Consider the following 26,864-nt stretch of genomic DNA (forward strand, 5'->3'; position numbering starts at 1 on the left):
CCCAACAAGCAAAAGAAGAATGGGAAATCTTTTTGGGTTTTTCTTTTTAGTTATTACTACTACAGCAAGAAAAATAAACTAACTAAAAGCTACACTAATTTTTTTTTGATTTTTCTTAAGGTTTAACAAACACACAAGAAGAAAGCAAGAAAAAAAATAAACTAGCATGGATATTACAGTGAAAGAGTATGAGCACCGGCATCTAGCAATGAGTGTGTGAACATGAATGTAATGTCGGTGAGAAATACGTACTCCCCCAAGCTTAGGCTTTTGGCCTAAGTTGGTTTATTGCCACGGATGGCCCGGCGGATATCCATAGTTGTAGCTGGGGTCGTACTGAGATGAAGAAGACTCTGACTGCCACTGGTTGGCAATCATATCCGGATCCCACTGGTAGTTAGACTGTCGTGGAGGTTCAAATTGTGGTTCCGGCTCCGTGGCTGGTGTAGGGTTCCGATAGGCGTGAATGGCCGCCAACGGAACGAGATACGGACCTTCAGATAAATTAAACAAGGAGGGAGCAGGCAAGGTAATAGTCTCAGGGTGATGTTTATCAAAGAACAATTTGTATTTAAGCGCTCATTCCCTATTCTTAACAATAAAGTCATGCGCTACCATACTCTTATAATCTAAATAAGCATTGGGCAGCAATTTTTCTTCTTTTTCATAGTGCCTAATAGGTATGTTATAATGTGCAGCAAGGCGTGAAGCATAAATACCTCCAAAGATGGGGCCCTTTGTACGGTTCAAGCTTAACCGTTTAGCAATAATACCACCCATACTAACAGTGTTATCACAGAATAAACCATGGAACAAAATGATAATATCAGGAACACTAAGGTTTCCACAGTTTCCGCGACCAATTAAGCAATGACTAGCAAATATGGCAAAGTAGCGTAAAACAGGAAAATGTATGCTAGTGATTCTTGCATCGGAAACCTTCCTAGTTTCCCCCACAGTAATAGTATCAATAAACCCGTCCACATCTTTACGATGTGGTTCCTCTGAACTGCCCTCAAAAGGTATTTTGCAAACCTTGCAAAATTCATCTAGTGGCATCTTCTTAACAACATCATATAAATGAAACTCTACTAAAGGAGGTGATTCCTTAGGAAAATAGTAGAAGTTTTGCACAAAAGTATTGGTGAGTAAGAGATACTGATTGCGTTGGTCGCGGAGGAAGTCGGTGAGGCCTGCATTCTCAGCCAATTCATAAAAATCATCATAAATCCCAGCTTCTCTCAAGAAATCATTGGAAGGCCATTCACACGGCCGGACCTCCGCGGTGCGAGGCAAATTATATTTGGGCCTCTGTGCTTCTTCACTTTGCTTTTCCTTCGAGCTTCGGCTCGATGAGCCCCTCAAAAATCTCTTCATTATTTTCTGAAAAAATTCTGAAATTTTTAGTAACTTCGAAATAAAAGTGAACCAAACTCAATAAAATTGATAGCAACTACTCCTACAAGTGCCTAGAGCCTATATCAAGCATTAGAACTACTTGGAACCATATAAATTTGACATGCAAGCTCAAGAACATGGTCACCTAGGCAGCACAAATTTGCAATGAATAAAGCACTAGAACAAAAACTAATTGGACCAATGGAGGAGTCACATACCAAGGAACAATCTCCCCAAACAGTTTTGTGAGAAGTGCTTTGAGCAAGGAGATCGAAAATCGCAGCAAAATGAGCTAGAACTCTTGCTTGAGCTGGATGGTGATTTTTTTGGGAGGAAGAAGAAGTGTGTGGGTGCAGGAATAAGTGGAGGGGAGCCACCATGGGCCCACGAGGCAGGGGGCGCGCCCTCCACCCTCGTGGCCAGGTGCTTGCCCCTCCTGCTGTGTTCTCAGTGCCAGATATTCTCAAATATTCTAGAAAAAATCATATTTCATTTTTAGGGCATTTGGAGAACCTTTATTTTCGGGGTATTTTTATATTGCACGGATAAATCAGAAAACAGATAGGAAAATACTATTTTTACTTTATTTCAACTAAATAACAGAAAGTAGAAAGATGGTACAGAAGGTTGTGCTTTCTAACTTCATCCATCTCATGCTCATCAAAAGGAATCCACTAACAAGGTTGATCAGGTCTTGTTAACAAACTCATTCCGAATCGCATGAAACCGGAGAAATTTCGAATAACACTATGTTACCTCAATGGGGATATGCACATCCCCAATAATAAGAATATCATATTTCTTCTTGACAGTAGGTAGAGGAAATTCAAAACCTCCAAAAATAATCGATGGAATTTTTCCAATAGAGTTGATACTATGAACTTGAGGTTGTTTCCTCGGAAAGTGTACCGTATGCTCATTACCATTAACATGAAAAGTGACATTGCCTTTGTTGCAATCAATAACAGCCCCTGCAGTATTCAAAAAAGGTCTTCCAAGAATAATAGACATACTATCGTCCTCGGGAATATCAAGAATAACAAAGTCCATTAAAATAGTAACGTTTGCAACCACCACAGGCACATCCTCACAAATACCGACAGGTATAGCAGTTGATTTATCAGCCTTTGCAAAGATATTTTAGTAGGTGTCAACTTATTCAAGTCAAGTCTACGATATAAAGAGAGAGGCATAACACTAACACCGGCTCCAAGATCACATAAAGCAGTTCTAACATAGTTTCTTTTAATGGAGCATGGTATAGTGGGTACTCCTGGATCTCCAAGTTTCTTTGGTATTCCACCCTTAAAGTGTAATTAGCAAGCATGGTGAAAATTTTAGCTTCCGGTATCTTTCTTTTATTAGTAACAATTTCTTTCATATACTTAGCATAAGGATTCATTTTGAGCATATCAGTTAATCGCATACGCAAAAAGATAGGTCTAATCATTTCAGCAAAGCGCTCAAAATCCTCATCATCCTTTTTCTTGGATGGTTTGGGAGGAAAAGGCATGGGTTTCTGAACCCAAGGTTCTCTTTCCTTACCGTGCCTCCTAGCAACAAAGTCTCTCTTATCATAACGTTGATTCTTTGATTGTGGGTTATCAAGATCAACAGCAGGTTCAATCTCTACATCATTATCATTACTAGGTTGAGCATCATCATGAACATCATCATTAACATTTTCACTTGGTTCATGTTCATTACCAGATTGTGTTTCAGCATCAGAGATAGAAATATCATTTGGATTCTCAGGTGGTTCAGCAATAGGTTCACTAGAAGCATGCAAAGTCCTATCATTTTTCTTTTTCTTCTTTTTAGAAGGACTAGGTGCATCTATATTATTTCTCTGAGAATCTTGATCAATTCTCTTAGGGTGGCCTTCAGGATAGAAAGGTTCCTGAGTCATTTTGCCAGTTCTAGTAGCCACTCTAACAGCATAATCATTATTCTTACTATTCAATTCATTGAGCAAATCATTCTGAGCTTTAAGTACTTGTTCTACTTGAGTGGCAACCATAGAAGCATGTTTAGTAATGAGTTTAAGTTCACCTTTAACTCTAGACATATAATCACCCAAGTGTTCAAGCGTATCGGAAATGTATTTCAATTGTCTACCAAAATAAGCATTGAAGTTTTCTTGCTGACAATAAAATTATCAAACTCTTCTAAGCATTGTCTAGCAGACTTATAGTGAGGAATATCACCTTCATCAAATCTATAGAGAGAATTTACCTTTACTACCTGTGTCGGGTTATCAAGACCATGAGTTTCTTCAATAGGTGATGGATTAAGATCATATGTTTCTTCAACAGGCGGTAAATTAATACCATGTATTTCTTCAATAGGAGGTAAATTCTTAACATCTTCAGCTTTTATACCTTTTTCTTTCATAGATTTCTTTGCGTCTTGCATATCTTCAGGACTGAGAAATAGAACACCTCTTTTCTTCGGAGTTGGTTTAGGAATAGGCTCAGGAATTGGCTCAGGAAGTGTCCAATTATTTTCATTTGTCAACATATTATTCAATAAAATTTTAGCTTCATCTGGTGTTCTTTCCCTGAAAACAAAACCAGCACCACTATCCAGGTAATCTCTGGAAGCATCGGTTAGTCCATTATAAAAGATATCAAGTATTTCATTTTTCTTAAGAGGATGATTAGGCAAAGCATTAAGTAATCGGAGAAGCCTCCCCCAAGCTTGTGGGAGACTCTCTTCTTCAATTTGCACAAAATTATAAATATCCCTCAAAGCAGCTTGTTTCTTATGAGCAGGGAAATATTTAGCAGAGAAGTAATAAATCATATCCTGGGGACTACGCACACATCCAGGATCAAGAGAATTAAACCATATCTTAGCTTCACCCTTTAGTGAGAACGGAAATATTTTAAGGATATAAAGATAGTGAGATTTCTCATCATTAGTGAATAGGGTGGCTATATCATTTAATTTAGTAAGATGTGCCACAACAGTTTCGGATTCATAGCCATGAAAAGGATCAGATTCAACCAAAGTAATTATATCAGGATCAACAGAGAATTCATAATCCTTATCAGTAACACAGATAGGTGAAGTAGCAAAAGCAGGGTCAGGTTTCATTCTAGCATTAAGAGATTGCTGCTTCCATTTAGCTAATAACCTCTTGAGCTCATATCTATCTTTGCAAGCTAAAATAGCTAAAGTAGCTTCTTTTTCAAAAACATAACCCTCAGGAATAACAGGAGAGTCTTCATCATCACTTTCGTCAATGTTATCAGTTTCAATAATTTCATTCTCTCTAACTCTAGCAATTTGTTCATCAAGAAATTCACCAAGTGCCACAGTAGTATCAAGCATAGAAGTAGTTTCGTCATAAGTATCATGCATAGCAGAAGTGGCATCATCAATAACATGCGACATATCAGAACGAATAGCAGAAGCAGGTTTAGGTGTCGCAAGCTTACTCAAAACAGAAGGTGAATCAAGTGCAGAGCTAGATGGCAGTTCCTTACCTCCCCTCGTAGTTGAGGGATAAATTGTTGTCTTAGCGTCTTTCAAGTTCTTCATAGTGACTAGCAGATATAAATCCCAAGTGATTCAGAGAATAGAGCTATGCTCCCCGGCAACGGTGCCAGAAAATAGTCTTGATAACCGACAAGTATAGGGGATCGCAACAGTTTTTGAGGGTAGAGTATTCAACCCAAATTTATTGATTCGACACAAGGGGAGCCAAAGAATATTCTCAAGTATTAGCAGCTGAGTTGTCAATTCAACCACACCTGGATAACTTAGTACCTGCAGCAAAGTATTTAGTAGCAAAGTAGTATGGAAGTAACGGTAACGGTAGCAAAAGTAATATTTTTGGGTTTTGTAGTGATTGTAACAGTAGCAACGGAAAAGTAAATAAGCGAAGAACAATATGTGAAAAGCTCATAGGCATTGGATCGGTGATGGAGAATTATGCCGGATGCGGTTCATCATGTGAGACACAGAACTAGCTCCAATTCATCAATGTAATGTAGGCATGTATTCCGAATATAGTCATACGTGCTTATGGAAAAGAACTTGCATGACATCTTTTGTCCTACCCTCCCGTGGCAGCGGGGTCCTAATGGAAACTAAGGGATATTAAGGCCTCCTTTTAATAGAGTACCGGACCAAAGCATTAACACATAGTGAATACATGAACTCCTCAAACTATGGTCATCACCGGTAGTGGTCCCGATTATTGTCACTTCGGGGTTGCCGGATCATAACACATAGTAGGTGACTATAGACTTGCAAGATAGGATCAAGAACTCACATATATTCATGAAAACATAATAGGTTCATATCTGAACTCATGGCACTCGGGCCCTAGTGACAAGCATTAAGCATAGCAAAGTCATAGCAACATCAATCTCAGAACATAGTGGATACTAGGGATCAAACCCTAACAAAACTAACTCGATTACATGATACATCTCATCCAACCCATCACTGTCCAGCAAGCCTACGATGGAATTACTCACGCACGGCGGTGAGCATCATGAAATTGGTGATGGAGGATGGTTGATGATGACGACGGTGACGGATTCCCCTCTCCGGAGCCCCGAACGGACTCCAGATCAGCCCTCCCGAGAGGTTTTAGGGCTTGGCAGCGGCTCCGTATCGTAAAACGCGATGAATCCTTCTCCTTGATTTTTTTCTCCCCGAAAGTGAATATATGGAGTTGGAGTTGAGGTCGGTGGAGCGTCAGGGGCCCACGAGGTAGGGGGCGCGCCCTCCACCCTCATGGACAGGGTGTGGGCCCCCTTACATGGCTTTTTCTACCAGTATTTTTCTTATTTTCCAAATAGATGTTCCGTGGAGTTTCAAGTCATTCCGAGAACTTTTGTTTCTGCACATAAATAACACCATGGAAAGTCTGCTGAAAACAGCGTCAGTCCGGGTTAGTTCCATTCAAATCATGCAAGTTTAGAGTCCAAAACAAGGGGAAAAGTGTTTTGGAAAAGTAGATACGACGGAGACGTATCAGAAGGGAGTTGACCACCGCAGGTTGCACAGATGCTGAGAAGGTGCGCTTTGCCGCACATCAATTGGATGGACCAGCAGCATCATGGTGGGAGGATTACACAACCACTTTCCCTATAGCCAATGTCACTTGGGATCAGTTTCAGCAAGCATTCCGCACAGCACATGTCTCAACTGGAGCTATGAGCATGAAGAAGCGTGAGTTTCGCAACTTACGCCAGGGAAACCGTACTGTAGCTCAGTATGTGGATGAGTTTAGCAAGTTATCTCGCTATGCCCCTGATGATGTGGCCACTGATGCCGCGAAGCAGAAGAAGTTTATGGAATGGCTGAATGATGAGATGAGTATGCAATTAATGGTGGCAACATTTAACAACTACCAGGAGTTGGTAGACAAGGCTCTCATGATTGAAGGGAAGCAGCAGCAGATTGATAGCCGCAAGAGGAAGTACGGACAAGGGAAGTACAATTCAGGAGCATCACAGAATCCTCGCTTTACTCCAAACTCGGGAGGATTTACCCATAACCATGGAGGCCACACTCACAATGGAGGAAGTTCTCATAACTACAATGGCCACAAGAATGGGAATGGGAATGGAGCAAGCAACAATCAGAACCGCTCTAACCTAGCCACACCCGCCAAGAAGGACCAGAGTCACATTACTTGTTTCAAGTGCGGGAAGACTGGACACTACGCCAATGATTGCCCTGAGTTGAAGAATGGCAATGGAAATGGAAGCTCTGGGAAGAAGCCTAACCCATTCAACCGAGGAGAAGTGAACCACGTTAACATGGAGGAGGTTGAAGTGCAGCCAGACGCCGTTATCGGTAAGATTTTGGGTAAGTCGTTTACTGCACTCGTTCTTTTTTATACTGGTGCATCGCATTTTTTCATACATATCAAGGGGATTCGTGGATAAGTATAAGTTGCCCACTAAAGTTCTTAAGACACCTATGCTAGTAACCTCACCCGGAGCTGAGTATATGGCAAGCAAAGGATGTTTTCAGATGCCATTAACCATAGGTAGTCATACTTTCCCCTCAGACCTTATAATTCTGGAGTCGCAAGGATTGGATGTGATACTAGGAATGGATTGGCTGTCGATGTATGGAGGGAACATCGATTGCGCTAGTAAGTCGATTTATCTCACCACCCCGGAGGGAAAAAGGATCAAGTATGTATCCAGGCATACGTCAAGGAGAACCCAAGTAAATTCCCTCTCAGGAGTTGTTCAGGAGGAAGTACCTGTTGTGAAGGATTACCCGGATGTGTTTCCAGAGGAATTACCAGGCATGCCACCGGATCAAGACATTGAGTTCTTAATAGAACTATTGCCAGGCACCGGGCCTATATCGAAGAGACCATACCGGATGCCCGCAAACGATCTGGAGGAGATTAAGAAGCAGATTAAGGAGTTATTGGAGAAAGGTTGCATCCGACGAAGTTCATCACCGTGGGGAGCCCCAGTGCTCTTGGTTGAGAAGAATGGATCGTTGAGGATGGTTGTTGATTATCGTGCGTTGAATGAAGTGACGATCAAGAACAAGTACCCAATGCCGATGATCAATGATTTGTTTGACCAGCTGCAAGGAGCTAAAGTGTTCTCGAAGATCGACCTGCGATCAGGATACCACCAGCTGAAGATTCGAGAGAAGGATATACCTAAGACAGCTTTCACCACCAGGTACGGGCTGTATGAGTATACGGTTATGTCATTTGGATTGACTAATGCCCCTGCCTATTTCATGAGTATGATGAACAAAGTGTTCATGGAGTTCTTGGATAAGTTTTTGGTGGTGTTCATAGATGATATCTTGGTATACTCGAAGAATGAAGAGGAGCACAAGGAGCATTTGCGTTTAGTTCTCGAGAAACTCAGGGAACATCAGTTGTATGCCAAGTTTAGCAAGTGTGAATTTTGGTTGAAGGAAGTTGGATTCCTTAGACATGTTATATCAGGAGAAGGTATAGCAGTAGACCCAACCAAGGTTCAGTCAGTCACTGAGTGGTTGGCACCCACTTCAGTTAGCGAGATCCGCAGTTTTCTTGGACTCGCGGGATATTACCGGAGATTCATTGAGAATTTTTCCAAGATTGCGAAGCCCGTGACGGAGTTGTTGAAGAAAGACACCAAGTTCAAATGGACGGAAGAATGTGAGGCCAGTTTTCAGGAGTTGAAGAAACGTTTGACTACAGCCCCAGTGCTAATTCTGCCAGATATACGTAAGGACTTCCAGGTGTATTGCGATGCTTCACGCTTAGGACTTGGAGGTGTACTTATGCAAGACGGAAGAGTTGTCTCGTATGCCTCACGACAGCTTCGACCGCATGAGTTGAATTATGCCACGCATGATTTGGAGTTAGCAGCCGTGGTGCATGCACTCAAGACTTGGTGAAACTTTCTGATTGGAAACCGTTGTGATGTGTACACGGATCATAAGAGTTTGAAGTACATTTTCACACAGAAGGAGCTGAACCTCAGGCAGAGGAGATGGTTGGAGCTTATAAAGGATTATGACATGAAGCTGCATTATCATCCAGGAAAGGCCAATGTCGTAGCAGACGCTTTGAGCCGTAAGAGTTATGTTAACACCCTCGTAAGCCGAGGGATGCCATAGGAGTTAGCCGAGGATCTCAGGGAACTTCGTTTGGAGATTGTTCCTAGAGGTTTTGTTGCAGCAATGGAAGTTCAGTCTACATTGTTGGGAAAGATTCGGGAAGCTCAAAAGGATGAAAAGGATGAAGGAAATATGCCCTAGAGGCAATAATAAAGTTATTATTTATTTCCTTATTTCATGATAAATGTTTATTATTCATGCTAGAATTGTATTAACCAAAAACATGATACATGTGTGAATACATAGACAAACAGAGTGTCACTAGTATGCCTCTACTTGACTAGCTCGTTGATCAAAGATGGTTATGTTTCCTAGCCATAGACATGAGTTGTCATTTGATTAACGGGGTCACATCATTAGGAGAATGATGTGATTGACTTGACCCATTTCGTTAGCTTAGCACTTGATCGTTTAGTATGTTGCTATTGCTTTCTTCATGACTTATACATGTTCCTATGACTATGAGATTATGCAACTCCCGTTTACCGGAGGAACACTTTGTGTGCTACCAAACGTCACAACGTAACTGAGTGATTATAAAGGTGCTCTAAAGGTGTCTCCAAAGGTACTTGTTGAGTTGGCGTATTTCGAGATTAGGATTTGTCACTCTGATTGTCAGAGAGGTATCTCTGGGCCCACTCGGTAATACACATCACTATAAGCCTTGCAAGCATTGTAACTAATGAATTAGTTGCGGGATGATGTATTACGGAACGAGTAAAGATACTTGCCGGTAACGAGATTGAACTAGGTATTGAGATACCGACGATCGAACCTCGGGCAAGTAACATACCGATGACAAAGGGAACAACGTATGTTGTTATGCGGTTTGACCGATAAAGATCTTCGTAGAATATGCATCCAGGTTCCGCTATTGGTTATTGACCGGAGACGTGTCTCGGTCATGTCTACATAGTTCTCGAACCCGTAGGGTCCGCACGCTTAAAGTTCTGTGACGATCGGTAATATGAGTTTATGTGTTTTGATGTATCGAAGGTAGTTTGGAGTCCCGTATGAGGTCGGGGACATGACGAGGACTCTCGAAATGGTCGAGACGTAAAGATCGATATATTGGACGACTATATTCGGACTTCGGAAAGGTTCTGAGTGATTCGGGTATTTTTTGGAGTACTGGAGAGATACGGGAATTCGCCTGGGAGTATATGGGCCTTATTGGGCTTTAGGGGAAAGAGAGAGGGGAGGTTGCGCGTCCCCCTAGGCTTAGTCCGAATTGGACTAGGGGGAGGGGCGGCGCCCCCTCCTTCCTTCTCTTCTCTTTTCCCTTTCCTTCTCTTCTTTTTTCCCTTTCCTTCTCTCCTACTCCTACTACTTGGAAGAGCTCCTAGTTCTACTAGGAAAAGGGGAATCCTACTCCCGGTGGGAGTAGGACTCCCCTAGGGCGCGCCATAGAGAGGGCCGGCCCTCCCCCTCCTCTACTCCTTTATATACGGGGAGGGGGGCACCCCTTGGAGATACAACAATTGATCATTGATCTTTTAGCCGTGTGCGGTGTCCCCCTCCACCATAATCCACCTCGGTCATATCGGAGCGGTGCTTAGGCGAAGCCCTGCGTCGGTAGGATCATCATCACCATCATCACGCCGTCGTGCTGACAAAACTCTCCCTCGAAGCTCTGCTGGATCGGACTTCGTGGGACGTCATCGAGCTGAACGTGTGATGAACTCGGAGGTGCCGTGCGTTCGGTACTTGGATCGGTCGGATCGTGAAGGCGTACGACTACATCAACCGCATTGTTCTAACGCTTTCGCTTTCGGTCTACGAGGGTACGTGGACAACACTCTCCCCTCTCGTTGCTATGCATCACCATGATCTTGCGTGTGCATAGGAATTTTTTTGAAATTACTACGTTCCCCAACAGTGGTATCAGAGCAAGGTTTTATGCGTTGATGTTATATGCACGAGTAGAACACAAGTGAGTTGTGGGCGATACAAGTCATACTGCTTACCAGCATGTCACACTTTGGTTCGGCGGTATTGTTGGATGAAGCGGCCCGGACCGACATTACGTGTATGCTTACGCGAGATTGGTTCTACCGACGTGCTTTGCACACAAGTGGCTGGCGGGTTTCTGTTTCTCCAACTTTAGTTGAACCAAGTGTGGCTACGCCCGGTCCTTGAGAAGGTTAAAACAGCACTAACTTGACGAACTATCGTTGTGGTTTTGATGCGTAGGTAAGAACTGTTCTTGCTTAGCCGTAGCAGCCACGTAAAACTTGCAACAACAAAGTAGAGGACGTCTAACTTATTTTTGCAGGGCATGTTGTGATGTGATATGGTCAAGGCATGATGCTATATTTTGTTGTATGAGATGATCATGTTTTGTAACCGAGTTATCAGCAACTGGCAGGGGCCATATGGTTGTCGCTTTATTGTATGCAATTCAATCGCCCTGTAATTGCTTTACTTTATCACTAAGCGGTAGCGATAGTCGTAGAAGCAATAGTTGGCGAGACGACAATGATGCTACGATGGAGATCAAGGTGTCGCGCCGGTGACGATGGTGCTCATGACAGTGCTTCGGAGATGGAGATCACAAGCACAAGATGATGATGGCCATATCATATCACTTATATTGATTGCATGTGATGTTTATCTTTTATGCATCTTATTTTGCTTTGATTGATGGTAGCATTATAAGATGATCTCTCACTAAATTTCAAGATAAAAGTGTTCTCCCTGAGTATGCACCGTTGCCAAAGTTCGTCGTGCTGAGACACCACGTGATGATCGGGTGTGATAAGCTCTACGTTCATCTACAACGGGTGCAAGCCAGTTTTGCACACGCAGAATACTCGGGTTAAATTTGACGAGCCTAGCATATGCAGATATGGCCTCGGAACACTGAGACCGAAAGGTCGAGCGTGAATCATATAGTAGATATGATCAACATAGTGATGTTCACCATTGAAAACTACTCCATCTCACATGATGATCGGACATGGTTTAATTGATTTGGATCACGTGATCACTTAGATGATTACAGGGATGTCTATCTAAGTGGGAGTTCTTAAGTAATATGATTAACTGAACTTAAATTTATCATGAACTTAGTACCTAATAGTATTAGCATATCTATGGTGTAGATCAATAGCTCGCGTTTAACTCCCCTGTTTTATTTTGATATGTTCCTAGAGAAAACTAAGTTGAAAGATGTTAGTAGCAAAGATGCGGTCTAGCTCCGTGATCTGAGGATTATCCTCATTGTTGCGCAGAAGTATTATGTCCTTGATGCACCAGTAGGTGACAGAACTATTGCAGGAGCAGATGTAGACATTATGAACGTTTTGACAAAAGCTCGATATGATGACTACTTGATAGTTTAGTGCACCATGCTTTACGGCATAGAACCGGGACTTCAAAAATGTTTTGAACGCCACGGAGCATATCAGATGTTCCAAGAGTTGAAACTGGTATTTCATACTCATGCCCGTGTCGAGAGGTATGAGACCTCTGACAGTACTTTGCCTAAAAGATGGAGGAGAATAGCTCAACCAGTGAGCATGTGCACAGATTGTCTGGGTACTACAATTGCTTGAATCAAGTGGGAGTTAATCTTCCAGATAAGATAGTAATTGACAAAGTTCTCTGGTCACTATCACCAAGTTACTAGAACTTCGTGATGAACTATAATATGCAAGGGATGACGAAAACAATTCCCAAGCTCTTCGCGATGCTAAAATCGGCAAAGGTAGAAATCAAGAAAAACATCAAGTGTTGATGGTTGACAAGACCACTAGTTTCGAGAAAAGGGGCAAAGGGAAGAAGGGGAACTTGAAGAAGAACGGCAAGCAAGTTGTTGCTCGAGTGAAGAAGCCCAATTCTTGACCTAAGCCTGAGACTAAGTGCTTCTACTGCAAAGGGACTGGTCGCTGGAAGCGGAACTACCCCAAGTAATTGGCGGATAAGAAGGATGGCAAAGTGAACATAGGTATATTTGGTATACATGTTATTGATGTGTACTATACTAGTGTTTATAGCAACCCCTCAGTATTTGATACTGGTTCAGTTGCTAAAAGTAGTAACTCGAAATGGGAGTTGCAAAATGAACAGAAACTAGTTAAGGGTGAAGTGATGATGTGTGTTGGAAGTAGTTCCAAGATTGATATGATCATGATCACACACTCCCTATACTTTCGGGATTAGTGTTGAACCTAAATAAATATTATTTGGTGTTTGCGTTGAGCATGAATATGATTTGATCATGTTTATTGCAATACAGTTATTCATTTAAGTTAGAGAATAATTGTTGTTCTGTTTACATGAATAAAACCTTCTATGGTCATACACCCAATAAAAATGGTTTTTTGGATCTCGATTGCAGTGATACACATAATCATAATGTTGAAGCCAAAAGATGCAGAGTTGATAATGATAGTGCAAATTATTTGTGGCACTGCCGTTTGGGTCATATTGATGTAAAGCGCATGAAGAAACTCCATACTGATGGACTTCTAGAATCACTTGATTATGAATCACTTGGTACTTGCGAACCATGCCTCATGGGCAAGATGACTAAAACGCCGTTCTCCGGAACAATGGAGCGAGCAACAGATTTATTGGAAATCATACATACTGATGTATGTGGTCCGATGAATATTGAGGCTCACGGCGGGTATCGTTATTTTCTCACCTTCACAGATGATTTGAGCAGATATGGGTATATCTACTTAATGAAACATAAGTCTGAAACATTTGAAAAGTTCAACGAATTTCAGAGTGAAGTGGAAAATCATCGTAGCAAGAAAATAAAGTTTCTACGATCTGATCGTGGAGGAGAATATTTGAGTTATGAGTTTTGTCTTCATTTGAAACAATGCGGAATAGTTTTGCAACTCACGCCACCTGGAACACCACAGCATAATGGTGTGTCCGAACATCGTAATCGTACTTTACTAGATATGGTGCGATCCTCTTACCAATTTACCACTATCGTTTTGGGGTTATGCATTAGAGACAGCTACATTCACGTTCAATAGGGCACCATCTAAATCCGTTGAGACGACACTATATGAACTATGGTTTGGCAAGAAACCAAAGTTGTCGTTTCTTAAAGTTTGGGGTTGCGATGCTTATGTGAAAAAGTTTCATCCTGATAAGCTCAAACCCAAATCGGAGAAATGTGTCTTCATAGGATACCCAAAGGAAACTGTTGGGTACACCTTCTATCACAGATCCAAAGGCAAGACATTTGTTGCTAAGAATGGATCCTTTCTAGAGAAGGAGTTTCTCTCGAAACAAGTGAATGGGAGGAAAGTAGAACTTGATGAGGTAACTGTACCTGCTCCCTTGTTGGAAAGTAGTTCATCACAGAAACCGGTTCCTGTGACACCTACACCAATTAGTGAGGAAGCTAATGATATTGATCATGAAACTTCAGATCAAGTTACTACCGAAACTCGTAGGTCAACCAGAGTAAGATCCACACCATATTGGTACGGTAATCCTATTCTGGAAGTCATGTTACTTGACAATGACGAACCTACGAACTATGAAGAAGCGATGGTGAGCCCAGATTCCGCGAAATGGCTTGAGGCCATGAAATCTGAGATGGGATCCATGTATGAGAACAAAGTGTAGGACTTTGGTTGACTTGCCCAATGATCGGCAAGCCATAGAAAATAAATGGATCTTCAAGAGGAATATGGACGCTGATAGTAGTGTTACTATCTACAAAGCTAGACTTGTCGAAAATGGTTTTGACAAAGTTCAAGGTGTTGACTACGATGAGATTTTCTCACTCGTAGCGATGCTTAAGTCTGTCCGAATCATGTTAGCAAATTGCCACATTTTATGAAATCTGGCAAATGGATGTCAAAACTACATTCCTTAATGGATTTCTTAAAGTAGAGTTGTATATGATATAACCAGAAGGTTTTGTTGATCCTAAAGGTGCTAACAAAATGTGCAAAGCTCCAGCGATCCATCTATGGACTGGTGCAAGCATCTTGGAGTTGGAATATACGCTTTGATAAGTTGATCAAAGCATATAGTTTTATACAGACTTGCGGTGAAGCCTGTATTTACAAGAAAGTGAGTGGGAGCACTACAGCATTTCTGATAGTATATGTGAATGACATATTGTTGATCGGAAATAATGTAGAATTTTCTGGAAAGCATAAAGGAGTATTTGAAAGGAGTTTTTTCAAAGAAAGACCTCGATGAAGCTGCTTACATATTGAGCATCAAGATCTATAGAGATAGATCAAAACGCTTGATAAATTTTTTCAATGAGTACATACCTTGACAAGATTTCGAAATAGTTCAAAATGGAACAGTCAAAGAAAGAGTTCTTGCCTGTGTTACAAGGTGTGAAATTGAGTAAGACTCAAAACCCGACCACGGCAGAAGATAGAAAGAGAATGAAAGTCATTCCCTATGCCTCAGCCATAGGTTCTATAAAGTACGCCATGTTGTGTACCAGATCTATTGTATACCCTACACTGAGTTTAGCAAGGAGTACAGTAGTGATCTAGGAGTAGATCACTGGACATCGGTCAAAATTATCCTTAGTGGAGTAAGGATATGTTTCTCGATTATGGAGGTGACAAAAGGTTCGTCGTAAAGGGTTACGTCGATGCAAGTTTTGACACTGATCCAGATGACTCTAAGTATCAATCTAGATACATATTGAAAGTGGGAGCAATTAGCTAGAGTAGCTCCGTGCAGAGCATTGTTGACATAGAAATTTGCAAAATACATACGAATCTGAATGTGGCAGACCCGTTGACTAAACTTCTCTCACAAGCAAAACATGATCACACCTTAGTACTCTTTGGGTGTTAATCACATAGCGATGTGAACTAGATTATTGACTCTAGTAAACCCTTTGGGTGTTGGTCACATGACGATGTGAACTATGGGTGTTAATCGCATGGTGATGTGAACTATTGGTGTTAAATCACATGGCGATATGAACTAGATTATTGACTCTAGTGCAAGTGGGAGACTGAAGGATATGCCCTAGAGGCAATAATAAAGTTATTATTTATTTCCTTATTTCATGATAAATGTTTATTATTCATGCTAGAATTGTATTAACCAAAAACATGATACATGTGTGAATACATAGACAAACAGAGTGTCACTAGTATGCCTCTACTTGACTAGCTCGTTGATCAAAGATGGTTATGTTTCCTAGCCATAGACATGAGTTGTCATTTGATTAACGGGGTCACATCATTAGGAGAATGATGTGATTGACTTGACCCATTTCGTTAGCTTAGCACTTGATCGTTTAGTATGTTGCTATTGCTTTCTTCATGACTTATACATGTTCCTATGACTATGAGATTATGCAACTCCCGTTTACCGGAGGAACACTTTGTGTGCTACCAAACGTCACAACGTAACTGAGTGATTATAAAGGTGCTCTAAAGGTGTCTCCAAAGGTACTTGTTGAGTTGGCGTATTTCGAGATTAGGATTTGTCACTCTGATTGTTAGAGAGGTATCTCTGGGCCCACTCGGTAATACACATCACTATAAGCCTTGCAAGCATTGTAACTAATGAATTAGTTGCGGGATGATGTATTACGGAACGAGTAAAGATACTTGCCGGTAACGAGATTGAACTAGGTATTGAGATACCGACGATCGAACTTCGGGCAAGTAACATACCGATGACAAAGGGAACAACGTATGTTGTTATGCGGTTTGACCGATAAAGATCTTCGTAGAATATGTGGGAGCCAATATGAGCATTCAGGTTCCGCTATTGGTTATTGACTGGAGACGTGTCTCGGTCATGTCTACATAGTTCTCGAACCCGTAGGGTCCGCATGCTTAAAGTTCTGTGACGATCGGTAATATGATTTTATGTGTTTTGATGTACCGAAGGTAGTTCGGAGTCCCGGATGATATCGGGCACATGACGAGGTGTCTCGAAATGGTCGAGACGTAAAGATCGATATATTGGACGACTATATTTGGACTTCGGAAAGGTTCTGAGTGATTCGGGTATTTTTCGGAGTACTGGAGAGTTACGGGAATTCGCCGGGGAGTATATGGGCCTTATTGGGCTTTAGGGGAAAGAGAGAGGGGAGGCTGCGTGCCCCCCAGGCTTAGTCCGAATTGGACTAGGGGGAGGGGCGGCGCCCCCTCCTTCCTTCTCTTCTCTTTTCCCTTTCCTTCTCTCCTACTCCTACTACTTGGAAGGGCTCCTAGTTCTACTAGGAAAAGGGGAATCCTACTCCCGGTGGGAGTAGAACTCCCCTAGGGCGCGCCATAGAGAGGGCCGGCCCTCCCCCTCCTCCACTCCTTTATATACGGGGAGGGGGGCACCCCTTGGAGATACAACAATTGATTATTGATCTTTTAGCCGTGTGCGGTGCCCCCCTCCACCATAATCCACATCGGTCATATCGTAGCGGTGCTTAGGCGAAGCCCTGCATCGGTAGAATCATCATCACCGTCATCACGCCGTCGTGCTGACGAAACTCTCCCTCGAAACTCTGCTGGATCGGAGTTCGTGGAACGTCATCGAGCTGAACGTGTGCTGAACTCGGAGGTGTCGTGCGTTCGGTACTTGGATCGGTCGGATCGTGAAGACGTACGACTACATCAACCGCGTTGTTCTAACGCTTCCGCTTTTGGTCTACGTGGGTACGTGGACAACACTCTCCCCTCTCGTTGCTATGCATCACCATGATATTGCGTGTGCGTAGGAATTTTTTTGAAATTACTACGTTCCCCAACAAAGGAGATTGCCGAGATAAAGGAGAGAATGGGCGAAGGAAAAGCCAAAGGTTTTCGTGAGGATGAGCACGACACCTTATGGTTTGAGGACCACATTTATGTGCCCAATAATGCAGAGATCAGGAAGTTGATACTTCAGGAGGCTCACGGCTCACCATACTCAATTCACCCCGGAAACACCAAGATGTATTTGGATTTGAAGGAGCGTTTCTGGTGGACTGGTATGAAGAAGGATATTGCCGAGTATGTAGCTGTATGTGATGTATGTCAGGGAGTGAAGGCAGAACATCAGAAGCCAGCAGGATTACTGCAGCCTATGTCGATACCCGAATGGAAGTGGGATAAGCTTGGCATGGATTTCATCACCGGATTTCCCAGGACCCGATCGGGATATGATTCTATCTGGGTAGTAGTTGATCGGTTGACTAAAGTGGCCCACTTTATCCCAGTGAAGACCACCTATACAAGTGCGAAGTTGGCCAAGATATATATGACCAGGATCGTATGTCTGCATGAAGTTCCGAGGACCATCGTATCAGATAGAGGAACGCGGTTTACTTCAAAGTTTTGGCATCAGTTGCACCAGACTTTGGGTACGAGGCTAGAGTTCAGTACAGCCTTTCATCCGCAGACAGATGGATAGACAGAGAGAGTCAATCAGATTCTAGAGGATATGCTGAGAGCTTGTGCGCTGGATTATGGATCTAGTTGGGATGAAAATTTGCCCTACGCAGAGTTCTCGTACAACAATAGCTACCAGGCCAGTTTGAAGATGGCACCGTTCGAGGCCCTGTATGGACGAAGGTGCAGAAAACCGTTGATGTGGGCTGAAGTTGGAGACCGACAGTTGTTTGGACCAGATTTGATCAAGGAGTCTGAAGAGAAGGTTAAGTTGATTCGAGACAAACTAAAGGTAGCTCAGTCCCGACAGAAGAGTTATGCAGACTCGAAACGCAAGGAGGTAGTCTATGAAATCGGAGACAGAGCATATCTGCGAGTGTCGCCTCTGTGAGGAGTTAAACGTTTTAAAGGAAAGTTAGCCCCGAGATTTGTAGGACCATACCGAGTTTTGGAACGTATGGGAGAGGTTGCCTACAAGTTGAAGTTACCCGAAGGACTGTCAGAAGTTCATGATGTGTTTCACGTTTCCCAGTTGAAGAAGTGTCATGCTGAGATGGCCGATATACCCCTGAGAGATATAGTGCCCCTGGAAGCGATTCAGTTGGACAGTGATCTGACCTATGAGGAGAAACCCGTCAAGATTCTCGAGTTTGCCACCCGAGTCAGACGCAGTAAGGTTATCAAGTTTTGCAAAGTCCAGTGGAGCCACCATACCGAAGATGAAGCCACCTGGGAACGAGAGGATGATCTTCTCAAAGACCACCCACACCTATTTTCTAGCCAACCTGAATCTCGAGGGCGAGATTCATCTTAAGGGGGGTAGGTTTGTAACATCCCGAATTTTCAATTTGGAATGTTATACATAGATCATTCATGCATATCATATTTCATTTGCATATTTGCTTTGCGATCCTAGAAATTCTAGGCAACTCAAGGACCCACGGAGAGAATTGGGGATTTCATCGTTTTCATATTTGAATTTTATCAAATATTGAAACAAGGGTCATTTGTTTTAATTATTTTTCTCTCCAAAAATATTTCATATCAAAATATATGAGAGGGGATAATATGACTTCCCCAAAATAATGAAATACTGGGGGAAAATATTAAAAACAAACAAACATTTTATTTGGATTTTATTGCTATTTTATTTGAATTAGGAAAAATACGTGTTTTTCAAAATTGCATTAGAGTCCTAAATAAATGTCCACCTTGTCAAGTAGATTTTTAGAGGACGGGAAAAATTTATTTCGGGATTGTTGGAGTCTGTTTAGTATTTCTTTTCTTCATTTTTCTGCGCGTCGGAAATTTTTTTTAAGTGCAACCGCCTTATCGGGCCGTGTCCGACCTGGACACCAACCCGGCCGACCTTTATATAAGCGGGGCCCGAGACCCCGCAGCCCACCAGCCGCCGCACCGTGCCTCCCGAACCCTAGCCGCCAGCCCGCGCCGCCGCCTCGATCCGCGAGCCGCCGCCGCTGCCACTCGCCGCCGCCGCGCCGCCACTCGTCGTCGCCCCGCCCCGCCGGATCCCGTCGCCGAGGTAGCCGCCGCCGTCGCCGGTTTTCGCGAGTTGACCGTCGTTTTTTTTGTTAGTTCGGTTTTTTTAAACCCTAGATCTGTTTTCTTTAAAAAATAGATCGGTTCGGTTAAATTGCGGACATTTGTCCGTACGTTCGATTTTAACGAACGTCGTTCACCCGTTAGTTACAGACAGCGAACGTTCGTTCGTTAGCCTGTTCGTCAGTTTTTCTTTTTCCAGGGTTTTCCGCGATTATTTTCGATCGCGATTTCTGACCCGATTTTCGTTTTAGTTTATCTTTTCGCTCGTTTATCGGAATCAGGCGATTCAAGCGCCTAGATCTCCGTCTCGAAACCCTCTTTCTATTTAATCAACTTGAACAAGATTTTGGTACTGTAAAATTTGACTTTATTCCAGATTAGTAATCGGACCTTGTTTCTTTCGCAGTTTAAGTTTCGTTACTCCGTTTGATTTGATTCTTTTTGCAAACCGGAGTTCTTCAGTTGAACTTTCTGGTTAGATCTTCTTATTTGAGATTTACCCGTGTATCTATGATTGATTGCTTATGTACGCTATTGTTTGTTTGCGATAGAATTCCCGGAGTGCGAAGCGTGCTACTACGAGTCTCTAGGTTTTGCAGATCGTCAGCAAGGCAAGTAACACATTGATCATACTCTTTTCATACCCAGTTTTTATGCATTAGTTCCAATCCTCAAACACTGCATGATTAGGATGTGATTAACTTGTGGGTATTGGGAAGTAGTTGATGAGGTAGAACCTATTGCCCTGTTTATTATCAAACCTTGGATGTTACTTCTACGTTATGTTACATGCTCGTAGACGTGGATTGCGTGAGTGAATACATGACAGATGTGAGATTGTTATTTAATGGTTCAACTTAAGGTGGCAACTTTAATACACATCTGGGTGGATTGCTTGTTTTGGGCACCTGGGGAATCCAGTGTTGTCCTAGGAGATCCCGGGGATATACCGTGTGATCCTCCTACGGTCCGCCACCCAGGCTCAAAGGGATCGTGAGATATTTCATGCTAGAAACTTCCGTGTGCAGCCACAAGCCATTATGGGCTCTGGCATAGTTGAGTATGCTACATGACCTCTTGAAGAGGTGGACTAGCAGATGTAGGGGAAAGTAGGTGTACCGGTCCACCCGGAGTAAAGAGTTAATATTTCTGAAAGACTGTGTCTCGGTCATTCGTTTCTCAAACACCATGTAGTGCGAGAAATCCAACGGAGGAGATCGAGTCTTGTGGGGAAAAGTGTGCAAACCTCTGCAGAGTGTACAATCTAATCATGATTAGCCGTGTCACCGGTTATGGACATCTTGAGTATCTAGTACTTGGACTATCCTATTGTATCTCATCACTCTAAAATTAAACTGTTGGGTTGATGATTATTTTTCTTAATTGGGATTGAGATGGGGGGTACCATTCTCAATGTTGTTCAACCACCATGATAGTTAAATAAAATTTATTCCTTTGTTGTAGGGAAAAATTGGCTTTTCGCAAAACTTATTAACCATTACAGCCTCCACCAGCCATATATGAATGTAGTGATAGTATTCATTTGTTCATTGCTTTACTGTGTCACTTTGCCAGCATATTCCATGTGCTGACCCGTTTTCGGGCTGCAACGTATTATGTTGCAGACTTTTCAGACGATGAGTAAGGTTCGCTAGGCCGTTGTCATGCACTCAGCTATGCCGTTGGAGTTGATGGACTCACTTTATCTTCCAAGCCTTCCGCTGTTATCTTATTTAGATGGCCTTAAGCTATATTTATTGTAATAAGTTCTTTTTTGAGACATTCGATGTAATAAGTGTGTGATTGCACTCTGTTATAAATCCTTCGAGTACTGTGTGTGTCAACATTACCGATCCAGGGATGACACTTATGCACAGAGATTTGACCGTCCGAGGTCGGATCGCTACAGAGGTGGAGGTTGACGAAGACAGCCGGCGCGGCTTGGCGCAGGCAGAGCGCGCCAGCACACCCGCTGGGTGTAGCCTTCGAGCCTCCAAGTGCTCGAAGGGGGTCCCGGCCGGTCGGGTCCGATCGAACGAGCGTCGAGGCAGACAGGCGGCCGAGCCAGCTTGACACAGCCGGCGGTGCGGTGACGCGGATAGGAGGGTCGCGGCCGGCCGTCCGAGTGACGAGAAGCCGGACGTCATCTTCTTTTTCTCTTTGGCCGGATGTGAGCAGCCGAACGCACGTCTCTTTTTTTTCTAAGCCGTCTTGAGCAAACGGCCACATTTCTTTTTCTGTGGGCAGCCGCCCGTCTTCTGCACGAGCAGCCTGCTGGATGCTTTTCTTTTCTCTGTTTCTTTTCTTTCTCGGGCAGCCGGCCTCTCTCTTCTTTTCTTTTTTTTTGACGACCGGCCTGGGAACCCGGCCTTTGACTTTTCTTTTAGCCAGCGTGGGCAGCCGGACTTTTTCTTTCTTCTTCTTTTCTCCAGCCGGCCAGCGAACCCGCGGGACGCGGCCGGGCGCGGCGGGAGGCGGAGCAGCCGGCGTCCGGGACGCGGCAGCAGCCGGCGCCCGGGTAGCGGGGAAGGTGGGGCCGACCCGACCGTCGCAGGCCGGAGGCGGCGGAGAGCGGGACGCGGCCGGTCACGGGCGGGCACTCGAAGCCGGCACGGGAGGAGGAGAAGCCGGCGCGAAGCAGGCGGCCCAGGCGCGGGGAGCCGGCCGTGCGGCGAGCAGGAGCCGGCCACAGGGCGGGGCCGGGTGGCGGAGGCGCGTGGGAGCAGACGGGCGGCCGCCGTACCAGCGCAGGCGAGGCGGAGCCCGAGCTCGGGGCGGAGCACCCGTCCGCGGGCAGAGGCAGAGGCGGCCGGGGCGGAGCCGGCGGGCGCGGAGCACCCGGCCGCGAGGCGCGAGCAACCCGCGCTGCCGGAGTGGCGAAGGCGGCGACGGGGCGCGGTAGCAGCCGGCCGAGGAGCCGTTGCCGCAGCCGGCGGCGGGGAAGCGGAGCCGGCGGGCGGGTGGAGCGAGGCGGCGACCCGGCAGACGGCGAGGCGGGGTCGGTACGGGGCTTTGCGGGAGGCCAGGCGGACGCGAGCCGAGGAGGCGCAGGGGAGCCCAGCTGCCTAGCGGCAAGCCGGCCGCGGGACGAGCAGGACCGCACTGGGCAGAGCAGGCAGAGACGCGGCGCTGCGGGGGCGCGCACGCGGAGGTGCAGGGGCTCAGCCGCTGCAGGCGACGAAGCAGCTCGGGGCGGAGGCGGGCGGAGCAGCTCAGGACGCAGCAGGAGCAGCTCCAACGAGGCAGCAGCGCCATGGCGAGCTAGTGGTGGAGGAGCTCGGGCTGCGAGGCATTATGCGGAGATGGCCGAGGGTCGCGCGCGAGGCGCTGGAAAAGGCCACGGCCACGGCGCGGCAAGCAGGCGGGCAGCAGCTTGGGCGGGGAAGAGCGGAGACCGAGCATTGTCTGGCTAATATACGGGCAATATCCGACTTGCATCAGGCTAATGTACAGGCATGATCCAACTGGTGTCTAGCTGCTATGTCATGCATATAAGACCATTGTATGACTTGCATGTGGCTAGTGTGTATAGATGATATATGGAGGAGCGAACGCGCGCTCCGGCCGGAGCAAGGCGCAGCGCGGAGGGAAGCGGACGCGAGCGGCACGCGGATAGATGCAGCCGACCGAAGCGCGGCGGCGCGACGAATGCGCGCAGACGGATGTCCGGCATCGCAGTGGTGGTGACAAAGAGCGTGATGCCGACGACGAGGACGCGCCTTCGCGCGCAATCACTCCAGGGGCGGGTCGATGTCGAACCCCCGGATGCTACCGGAGAGACAGCGCGACGCCGCAGTGATGATGACGGAAAGGGTCCCACCCAGACCGCGGTTCCAGCGGCAGCTTACCCTGCGGTGGGCGCCAACTATCGGAGTATTCTCGCGTCACACGGCAGGGGATACCGCGGGTCGACAGATGCCACGGGGTGGCTTGAGGTGAGGGCAAGACTGTTGTGGAATATCCGGGGATGAGTATGCGGGTATCACGCGGTGGTTTACCCAGGTTCGGGGCTCTTCGGAAAGATAATACCCCTACTCCTGCATGTCTGTATATATGTGGAGTACATGTCTAGCACTACAGAGTTTCTCCTGGAGCTATATCTGGATGAAGCAGTAGCTGAGAGCTAGCTAGCTAGTGTGAAACATGAGCCTGGCCATGTGTGGTCGTGGGAGTGTGGTGCTCCCGTGAGTGCTCATGTATGGATGGATGGATGTGGCTCCCTTTATATAGTGTGAGCTAGCTTAGTATGTAAGCTATGTGGTGGACATGGGCATGGATGGATGTTATGCTTGTTTCTTGGGTCACTTCTTAAATAGTGTCTAGAGACAAGTGGCACTATACATGATGACTTGGGTGTCGCCTGTACAGTGCTTCGCTATTCGCCGACAGTGCCGGATACAGCCGTCTCGTCTGTATCGTGTTCGATGGGACGTCGTAGTTGACTTCATGTAGCAGGCCGACTGGAGCAGGCTGGGCAGCCGGGTGGCGAGCCGTCCCGGGCAGTCGGACAGGGGGCCGTCTGGGGCGGCCTGAGCAGTCGGACTGAAGAGCTTTGCTAGCCCCGATGTCTTGAAATATTGTCTCGCCGTCTTTGGAGTACACATGGTCAATTACCCCGACATGCGTAATTGCTACTCACTGTTCAAGAGTGAATTTGAATGCCTAGCTATTAGTGAGACCTGCACACCGTGCACTTAGGAGAGATTGGAGGCTCGTGCTCCAATGAGCCTCTCCAGCCTCTTCCCATGAAACAAACAATATTGGTTGACATGCAAGAAACACATTTTCAAGCACATTGCCCCTCATCTTCACCCCGTCTGCAATATTCGGCCATTTGGTCTTGATGTATGGGCTTGCTATTGAACGTCTCCTCTGTGCCATCACATATCTTAGTCGGCATCCCAATTGATAACTCTTATAGCATCGCAAACTTTTTACTTATTTCATTGGAGCTGAACTTTGTTGCCATGTCACGATCAGTGTCAGCACTAGAGGGCATCAAAGGATCTCAAAGGAGGTGCCATCTAAATCCCCATATGTCCTTTGGGTCCCAAATGTATCCAACTCAAATGGTGATAAGATCAAAAACCTCAAAGTGCTAGGTAGCCTTTTGAAATTGTCACAAGCATCAAAAACTTCTATTCGGAATGTCACCTTTTCAAATGGCATATTCATGATGTTATCTTAGTCGCCATCCCAATTGGCTATATATGAAGTGTCGACTATTTCTTTACTTATTTCATTGGATTTGTGAATTTTTTTTGCCATGTTAGGATATGTGCCGGTGTGAGAGGCCTCGTATGTCCTTGGGGTCGCAAGAAAGCATATGTGACCGGCAATGAGCGATTCTAGCCACTAGGCCGTGCCATCCGTCTATTTAATACTAATACCAATAGCATGCCCCCACAACAGGAATACAAGTGGAGAACCCCAGCCAAGTATAATGGCAGATAATAGCATGTCGCATGGGCAGAAAAATAACAAGCACAAGGACCAACAACTTAAGACTCATGGACAACTGTGGAAACAGAGATGGCAGGAACATAAAACTTGGATGTGGGAAGAGAACCCTAATGATAACATAACAAGGTGTAAATAGATGCACCATCCTGCACTGGTTGGCAAGAGACAAGCTGAAAGCGATTAGAGGTCATATCACATTGAAAGAAGCTCCAGAGTCTAGAACCCAAGGCTGAATTGCAGCACCAGGAGACTGAGAAAGAGTAGATGCATAAGCACTCCTTGCTTGTGGCTCGGTGACAACAATAGCAGAAGATTCCATGTATCGAGAAGAAGCCTGGGGTGCATGGCCTTGCTGATCAAGGACCCGTCTAGCACAGAATGCAACTAACTGCTCTCGATGAAGCTAGAAATAACCATCTCTGTTGTATCCTGCCTTCTTGCGGTATGAGCAGACATCACTTGAAGGTGTAGCCTTGGAGGTGCATGCCCGCTGAGGAAATGCTAGAATAATGGTATGTAGAGTTTGCACAGAAGTAGCCCCAAGAGAACGGAGACGAGTCTCCTCCATCATCAAGCTAGAAAGAGCCTCTGTCAAGGTGGGAGGAGTCGTACGACCAAACAATTGAGTGTGAATGTTTTCAAAATTCTTTCTTGGTTCACAAACTAAAACATGAGAGTCTGATCATCATATTTTTTCCTTCGCTGCACATGACTCACAACCAGAATTACCCTTTGAAACCATGGAACCTAGCTGACCAGTGGTGCGAGTGAAATCTCCATAGTACTCTTCTAAGGATATGTTTTCTAGCTGCCGAGGTTGCATAAATTCGGGAGCAAGGAGAAATGAAGTGCACTACTGGGCTGAAGGTAGCGGTTCTTAGAATACTTCCAAATATCTTTACACTACTAGAAAAAGACACATCCGCGATGATGATAGTGACAAAAATATGTATTATCATGGATGTGGTGGGCACCTACTTCTATGACAGGAAATGAGATTTTTTTTCATTCTAGCAGGCCGATGGTGCACCTGCATGACGTTCTTTGGGCCTTCCATTATGTAAAAATTGTGATAGATGTGAGGGTGAGAATTTTTCAAGGATTTCTCTTCCTCATAAGGTATACGGTGGGTGGTCGGGCCCGAGCGATTTAGGGGTGGTTTGCACGTTCTTGTACGTGTGTGAGGCATCTCGTTACTGAACCCGACCGATCGATGCAAGTCTTGATCAATTGATGGTTCGTCATGCGCGGTAGTTTGCAGGGCCCCGATCGATCGATGCTCGAGCAGTTGTAGAGGCGCCCGTTGTGCACGAGACTGCTTTCACATTACAGAGAACCCGTTCAATCGATCGATGTGAGTCTCTCACTAGCCTGCACCTGTATGTGTGGTGTGTGATAGTTTTCGAGAAGCCTGCATATGCGTGAGTCGTTGCGATAGTGCACGGTAGTGTATGAGGTATTGATCGAGAAATACGAGTTACTCTCTCTCTCTCT

Source organism: Aegilops tauschii, chromosome 7 (genome assembly GCF_002575655.3).
Source record: "Aegilops tauschii subsp. strangulata cultivar AL8/78 chromosome 7, Aet v6.0, whole genome shotgun sequence".
Taxonomy (NCBI): domain Eukaryota; kingdom Viridiplantae; phylum Streptophyta; class Magnoliopsida; order Poales; family Poaceae; genus Aegilops; species Aegilops tauschii.